The 8294-nt window shown below is 41.9% G+C and overlaps 1 protein-coding gene across 1 annotated transcript in view; it reads right to left on the bottom strand.

The window, feature by feature from the left end:
• Window positions 1-1985: 1985 nt before the first annotated feature.
• MBD2 (methyl-CpG binding domain protein 2) overlaps window positions 1986-8294 on the bottom strand; it is a 69390-nt gene continuing 63081 nt past the window's right edge. The window contains exon 8 of the mRNA XM_049619552.1: window positions 1986-5618. The gene's annotated coding sequence lies outside the window, so the exon portion shown is untranslated. The remainder of the gene's footprint in view (window positions 5619-8294) is intronic.

The following is an 8294-nucleotide window of genomic DNA, read 5'->3' as shown; positions in this document are numbered from 1 at the left end:
TCCACCATGTCGCTGCTGTATCTTTCTCGTTGAGTTTCCAAACGTTTCTGTTTTCACACAACTAGCTATTGTTGGGTCCCAGGCCTTCAGCAAATCATGCTGTGATCAACAAGGCACTCTGACCCCTCGCCATCAACCTCTCCCACCCTCACACACAAAACTCCTTGCTTTTTCTCTCCTGATCCCAGGAGTATCTGTCCAGTCAACAAAATTCAGGCTAACTCCTCAAAAGCAGGTTCTAATCCCCCCCAAAATTCTCTAGGGTTTTGTTTTTGTTTTGTTTTGTTGTTTTTAGAGAAGGGGCTGCTACCATTTGTGAAATACGTACCATATACCAGGCACTATGATATATATTCTCTATTGAGAGCTTTATGGAAGCCATCGATACCCCCGGAGAAGGGCATGTTATCACAAACAGGGGATGTTATCACATCCAATGGCAAGAGGAGGTTCCTTGAACCCCAGATAAGGAGACTTGCACCGGGGTAGTGGTCTCAAAACTCTTTTAATTTAGAAACCCTTTCAGAAACAAAAGCATATATCCCAATTATTTATGGAATTTACTTATAAATTACCTACATGTGCTGCTCTACTAATATGTGTATCATAAAACACTCAAAAATTTAGATCTTAAAAGGATAAGATGCAAGCACATATCAAAAGGCCAGAGTTTTTCCCACGGCCGGCGAATGCTTTTATGCATGCCCAAGTCACACGTGTGGATACACCCCACTTCAAACCCCTTCCCCAGGACCTGCGCCCATTGCATCTTGCTGCTGGACGTCTCACAGCATCTCGTTCATGAAGCAAAAAGCTGAAAGTGGTACAGCAGGAAGAAAACGCTAACAGCCCCCTGCAGATCAAAATAACTCCCAACATTCTGTGACTAGGAAACTGCACCTGCTCCCACCTCTTGTAAAAGAGAAGTAATCCTGGTAAAGATTGCTCAGCAGAAGAGATCACTGGAAAAGCTTTGACTACTCCCACTTAAAAGAAGCAGGTTTCCTATTAAAAAAAAAAAAACAAAAAATAAGCTTTCAGGCCACAGTCACGCTGTACTTAATAAACCATACCGTGTTGTTCTCTGTCACAGAAAGAAATGCAGCTTGAAACCCAAGTGGGGAAGGGCATCGGAAGGTTGCATGGCATTCTAGAAACAGAAGACCTCTGCATTCAGATTCCCACCGCTGCACCTTTCTGGCTTGAGTAAGTCATTTAACCTGCTTTTTAGGCTCCTCGGCTCTTACATGGGGACAACATATGCATATTTCATAGCTTAAATGTAAGTTAAAATTCAAACATGACATTAATGGGGGTGAAAGTGTTCTATAAATTATGAAATGCTGTATAAATGAAATAACTTTTGTCCTGCTATCAAAACAAAAGCCGAGTGATTGACAGAGTGACACATGCCCTTCTAGAGACATCAGTGTGTAAATTTTCAAAGTTCATCGCAGACCCTTTGAGACATGCAGATTGGTAGCTCACTACCCCAATTCCCAATCCCCCAGCTACTGCTAGCTAATCCTGTGTAAGTGCCTGATGGAACTGCCTTCACGGAACTAGAGTTTCAGTGGAGGCCATTCACTGGAGTAGATTTTGTAGAGAGGTCACATCTGCATCCCAGGAGTGAAGGCAGGCAGGACAACAAAGCGATGCTAGCTCGGGCAGAGGCTTGGAAGCTATGGCCTCACAATGTGTAGTTGGCCTCCCTCTGATTCTGTGGAGAAGCTTTCAGCCCTTCTGCTCAGTAGACATACCCACGGCACACGACTAAGCAAATGTCTTCGCATATGGGAGTAGTGTCACTGAGTAAGCTCTGAAAGCTTTGGGGCCCTAAACCCCATCTAAAGCCCCTTGCGTCCAGGAAACACAGGCCAGGGATGTGTTTCATGGATTAAGTCATTGAAGATGACTTACACAAACATTTTTAAAGCTTCAAAATTTATTGCTGTACACTTTTCGCATAGCATTGACTATGGAAATACTAATAGTGCAAATATTTATTTTGGACTTTGTAGCATTTGAGATCACAAAGCTTTTTGATATCTTTTGCAATCATTTACGAAGATCTCTATTACTCAACTTATCTTTCAAATTCAAACAAGTACTCTTATATTCAGCGAGATTACATAATGCTCTCAAGATCTCTCTTCTAGAACAAAGAAATACACTGGAAGCCACCAGGGGCATTCCTTTCCTTGATAATACATTCGTCTCGCAACACTTTTTCAACTGCAAGGCTCTTTGTTCATTTACAGATTCATTCCAATAAATATTTATTGACAAAACTGCTATGTGCTGGACACTGTGCTAGGCTCTGGGGACATTAAGATGAAAAGAGGCAATCTCTGCTTTCACGGTGCTTACAGTCTAAAAGTAGAAACAGACATGCAAACAAATTTACAATACAGTAAAGTGCTTCCATGGAGGTATTTACAGAGTGCAGGGGGAACCTGGAAGAGGGAAGAACATCTTGCTGGAGAAATCAGGGACAGCTTCACAGAGGAGGTAGCCACTGAGCTGAGACTTGACCAGTAACCAGGAATTTGCCATGTAGACAGGCAGGCAAAGGGAATGACAGGTGCAAAGACACAGAGGCCCAAGGGGCACTCAGAAGGACCAAGTAATGTGGTTTTTCTCGAGCTGAAGGTGATAAGAGGGGCAGGATGACCTAGACAAATAGGCAGGGATCAGATCATGGAGAGCCTTTTGATCATTCATCCATTTATTCAACAAACATTTATTAAGTGCTTACTATGTACCAGGCACTAGGCTAATGCTGGGGTTGTACCAGGGAACAAGACAGACACATCCTCGCTCTCGTGGAGCTTACATTCTAGTAAAGAGATAGACAAAAAGTCAACAAATAAATACAGATTGAGAAGATTTCTACAAAGGAAATAAACAGAGTGCTGAGGCAGAAAACGAATATTACAGGGGCGGAGAGTAGTTACAGTTATTAGAAAATGCCTCTTGGAAGTGACATAAAACTGACACCTGCAGGGGTTATGACAAAGGCATGCTCCGACGGGAGCGTTCACTATGCACCAGGCACTGTGCTAAATGCTTTATAAACAGTAGCTCATTTAGTCCTCACGACGACTCTATGAGGTAGTATTATTCCTATTTCACGGAGGAGGAACAGGGCTCAAGGAGATTAAGTCACCTGACGAGTCACACAAATGGCAAAAACCAAGGTTCAGACACAGGTTCTTTTCATTTCAAAGTGCTCACTCTTAAAAATTCTTAAAATAATTCTTAAAAATTACATGGAGAAGTGAGAAACTTTGAGTAGGGAAATGATACAGTCACATTTGAGGACCATTCTGATGACCATATGGAGGAGGAGGGATGGAGACAGAAGGAGGGAAGGAGGGAGGCAGGGAGAAAGAAGCCACTCAAAGTCCAGAGGAGAGGAAAGGAGTTGCATGAAGGCAGTGGTTGCGGGAATGGAGAAGAGGTATGGGTGCGAGAAGGGCATTTGATAGTTCTAACAGGACTGACAGGATGTTGGAAGCAAGGGAACAGGGACCACTCAAGGGCACCTGCTTTGAGCAATTGAATGGGATGATTTGCTTCTACCCTTGTTAGGGGATGCAGGACGGTGGTAGATTTGGGGAATAAGATAATGAATGTTTAATTCTGGACATGTTATCCTGTGGATATCTTGGGAAGACCTGGACTTATAAGATGGTCGCCAGTTGGACACCATGTAATGGCTTTCATACCTTGTTCTCTACCTGAGCAAAGTATATAAGAACAAAAATCAAAGTTTTATACGTGTGTACATTGTGTTTTTGCTTTTACCAAAACTGTTTATAAAAGCATGTATATCTTGGTTGGATAGCTTTGTAAAAAGAACATATGATCACCAAGGTGAAGTTACCCCAAGCTTAATTACAGAAGAGAAATCATGGACTTGGGGCGGGGGAACCTAAGAAAAGCCTTTGGACATCCATTCTAAGTAGCTACACCAGTTCTTGAAAAGATATCAATATTGACTTCCCACGGCCACCTTGTTTGGGGCAGTTTGATGGGCCCAGAGGAGGCATCCTTGGCCAGTAGTCTGCCCAGAGTCTGCCAAGTATCCAGGCTCAATTGCCAGTAAGAATGCTCTGAGGAAGCTGGTGGCGTAAGGGACAGAAATCAAAGCTGACTATAAATCAGGAATTCCAAGAAGGTGTTACTAATATAGTTTGGCATAAGGTCCAGAGAGACAGCAGCCCAAACCTAGCCAGTTGTATTGCTTTGACTGTTATTCCTCCCTTCCTCAGGAACTGGAAGGGTGCTGGAGGTAGTGGTAATAAAAGGTACAGGTGACACTTATATGGAACTGGTCACACCATGGACCACATCATTTCTTGGTCTAATTTCAAAAGAACTCAAGAGTGAAGAAGTACATAAACCCTCCCTGTAGAAAGCTATTATTTCCCAAAATATCTTCAAATTTGCTTACAACCACTCCCTCCTTTTCCTTGGCATCACATTAACTTAAGTATGTTTTTGCTTTTTAAACTCATTTAATAATGCTGTGCCAGTTGTAGTAAATAGGTATCGAAGAATTTAAGTGGTAATGAAGTTACACTTGAGAGTTTCAACAACAACAACAACAACAACAACAAAATAATACTGTGGAGGCCGGGGACTGATTAGTAAAGTATTACAATCTGGCTCATTAAGCAACTCTGCCTGGAAAGTTGCCTCTCTCTGGAGCAAAGGGTCTAACCTGCACCTGTTAACTCAGTAAGCCAGCAGACATGAGAAAACACTAACTGTTCTAGAAAAAACAACAGCCATGGACTTCCAGTACCATCCAAAGGGTACCTGTGTACCTAACTCACGCCCAAGGGAAGGAAATGCTTTATTTTTATAAAACTAACAAAAGTACTAGTCACAGGCAAGGAAAAAAAAAAAAAAAAAAAAACCCTGACACATGCTAGATGGCAACTGAGAATTCAGGGGAAAGCGACACAGTTTTCACGCTATTCGGAGGCGTATTGCAAATGCATGAACTATTCTCTACCACCTCCATTTGAAACCTAAGGCCCAGGGATCACAGCTGACTGTAAATCAGGAATCCCAAGGGGGCGGGGGAAGCTATTTATTATGTGTGCTCTTTTAACAGAAAGAATTCCAATCAGTCTGTGAATATAATCATTTATTTGTCTTTACAGTGATGATGGAAGAATGTACAGGTGTCCTCTTTCAATAAAGTATAAAAATCTGTTTATATACAGTGAAGTCACAATAATCTTTAATTGGGAGATTTATTTGGTACTACTGATCGGTTCATATTAAAACGGGGGGAAAACAAATATTTCACGTAAGTGCTACATTTCCAGTAGATTGCACCTGGCATCAAAAGCTCAGCTTCAACTTAAGCGTCCTCCTTGATATTACAAAAGTCTAATTTTAAGTCCTAGGACTCAAAATAAACATCATTTTTTGAATAATAGATATATACATCAAAAATACATCTAAAAAGGCATTGGTTAGTGCTATTAAAAAGCTGTATGTGCTCGGGTATGTTTTTTTTTCTTACAGGCGAAACCCAGTGGAAACGCTTTTGTTCAATTCTAGAAATTTGCTCTTGGGGAACGTTGGTCGAAAGTTACCTGTAAGGAAAAACAAACAAATTTAAGTAATTCAATGATTTCTCAGGTGAGGTCAGCAGAACTTGAAAAAGTAGTTAGAGGTTAAACTTCACGTAGAGCCACATTTTTAAAGTCTTGTTAACATTTCATTACAGCACTTTGTACATAAAAAATGTTCAACATATCCTCCCATTGTTTCAAGTGCTTTAACAATAACTTTATACTCCTTTTATTTTCAAAAGAGTCATATGTACAGCTTTGTATGCTAACACAAATACTATCTATAATTAATTGAATCCATATAAAAAGAGAAATCATAGGGCATACAAATTAAAAAAAAAAAAAGAATGTATTAGATGCAGCCAAATCCAAACAATTTTGAGAAAATTTAGAAAAACTACTAACTGATTTACTTTACTTCAGAGCATTTACAGATGACAGATATGCACTGAAGTTTTATTATTATTTCACCTGGGTGAAACAGTACTGTGCAATGGCAGAGTTTATATATGTGATCCTGTGTCTCAGATGTAGCTACGTATTTTAAAACCTTTGCTTTTATGGTTTTCTTCTTGTTGCATTCACTCCTAAAACTGCGATAATCTGGATACTCCTCTATGATTGTAAAATTTTAACAGTCTCAACCTGTTATGGATATATATACATATATATCAAATAGGGGCACCTGGGTGGCTCAGTCAGCATCCGACTTCAGCTCAGGTCATGATCTCATGGTTCATGGGTTCAAGCCCCACATCAGGCTCTGTGCTGACAGCTCAGAGCCTGGAGCCTCCTTCGGATTCTGTGTCTCCCTCTCTCTCTGCCCCTCCCCTGCCTGCACTCTGTCTCTCCTGTCTCTCAAAAATGAATAAACATTAAAAAGCTTTTTAAATAAAAATAAGACAAATAAATAAAGGCCCACTTTGCTAATAAGGAACATCAGAAAGAACCATGGCATGGTGGGGTGACAGACCCAAGCGGAACTGCGTGTTACAGGCTCCATCTCTTATGAGCCATGTAAAGTCGGCCATGACCTACCTTTTGATCAAGCCAAGCCCTACCTATTCTACAGATTATTATGAACATCTGATTACGTTACGTGGCAGTGCTCTGGTTTATGAAACAGTTTAGGTGCAGAGCGGACTAAATGAGTGAATTAGGTACATTTAATTCTGAGAACTAAAAAGTACTTCTAATTCTTCCACAACCTTCGAGTCTAATGGCCTGGTCTCATAATACCATTCCCCAGTTTAGGATATGATACCCATACTCTGAATCTCTCTGCACCCAACATGCCAAAACAATGGCTACTTTAAGTATATATTAAAATTCTAATCACTCAATATTATTTAGTTTGTTCCCAACATTAACCACATTTGTGCCAGGCAATGGGCAATGCTGGCATTCATTCATTCATTCATTTATTTATAACGCTTATTCATTTTTGAGAGAGAGAGTGTGTGTGTCAGAGCGGTCAGCACAGAGCCTAACAGGGGCCCGAACACACAAACCGCGAGATCATGACCTGAGCTGAAGTCAGACACTTAACCTACTGAGCCACCCAGGACCCCAATGCTGGCTCTTACATGAACAAAGTGCCTAGTCCCTAAAACCCACACTTGCTTACATAAATCAGGGTACTGCCTTGATACCCATTTGCAAAGCGATCTGCGATGTAAACAAGGGTCTAATGAAACCTCAGTTAGCAGACCCCTGATTAAATTGTCTTCAGGACAAAGTCTGAAAAACAACAAATGCTGAAAGGCTCTGAAGAGGAGGGCTCTCCTAGAGTCCGTTTTGATGCAATCCAGGTACAACCATTCCAATGCCCACACCGCGCTCCAGAGACAGCATGGCTGAAGCCTTCAGACAGAAGAAACATGCTTCAGACTTTTCCTCTGAAGGACTTACACAGACCAAGCACACTCATCAAAGCCCATAAAACACATCCCGGCCAGAGTGGAAAACAAGATTCAATACCAACATGGCGTCTTCCTGTCCTCAATAAGGGAGAAAAAAAAAAAGACTTAAAATAGCACTGAACTGGATTCCCATGGTTCCGTGTGTTCAGGAAACTGTCACCAAATGGAGATGCTATCACTGAATACATAATGTGAGGCACTATAATTATTACACGATTTCTGTATCACTGTGGCATGAGCCACTGCCTGGGTTACGGCAAAGGCACCGATGGGAAGGGAAGGTTGTGTGAACCATTGACTCAGCGTCCCTGCACACAATACCCTGTCTGTGCCTGTACCAAACAGGCCTCTGGCCATCCCTCGGCGGCTCAAGTGAAAAACCTGGAGTCGTCCCCATCACTTCCAATCAGTCACCTGGTCAAGCTGATTCTATCTCCAAATACGTCTCAAACGGACCTCTGCTCTTCCTCTTTTTCTCTGCACCCACTGCCAACATTCCTGTGAAGCCACCATCTCTCTCGCTGCCAAGCTACAACAGCCTCCTCGCTGGCCACCCCGCGTCCAGGCTGTCCCTGCTCTAATCCTCTTTTTCACACGGCAGCCAAAAGGAACTTGCACATAAGCACATCTGACCATGTTCCTCAGCCTTCAGTGGATTCCCATTTGCTTTAATGTTAAAGCTGGAAACCCTTAACAACAACCCATCAGCATGACAAGATTCCCCTCCACACATTCTCCCAGTGCTCCCCAGACCTACTGTGAAGGCACCAAATTC

Source organism: Panthera uncia, assembly GCF_023721935.1.
Source record: "Panthera uncia isolate 11264 chromosome D3 unlocalized genomic scaffold, Puncia_PCG_1.0 HiC_scaffold_8, whole genome shotgun sequence".
Taxonomy (NCBI): Eukaryota; Metazoa; Chordata; class Mammalia; order Carnivora; family Felidae; genus Panthera; species Panthera uncia.
This window is presented reverse-complemented; position numbering and strand designations above follow the sequence as displayed.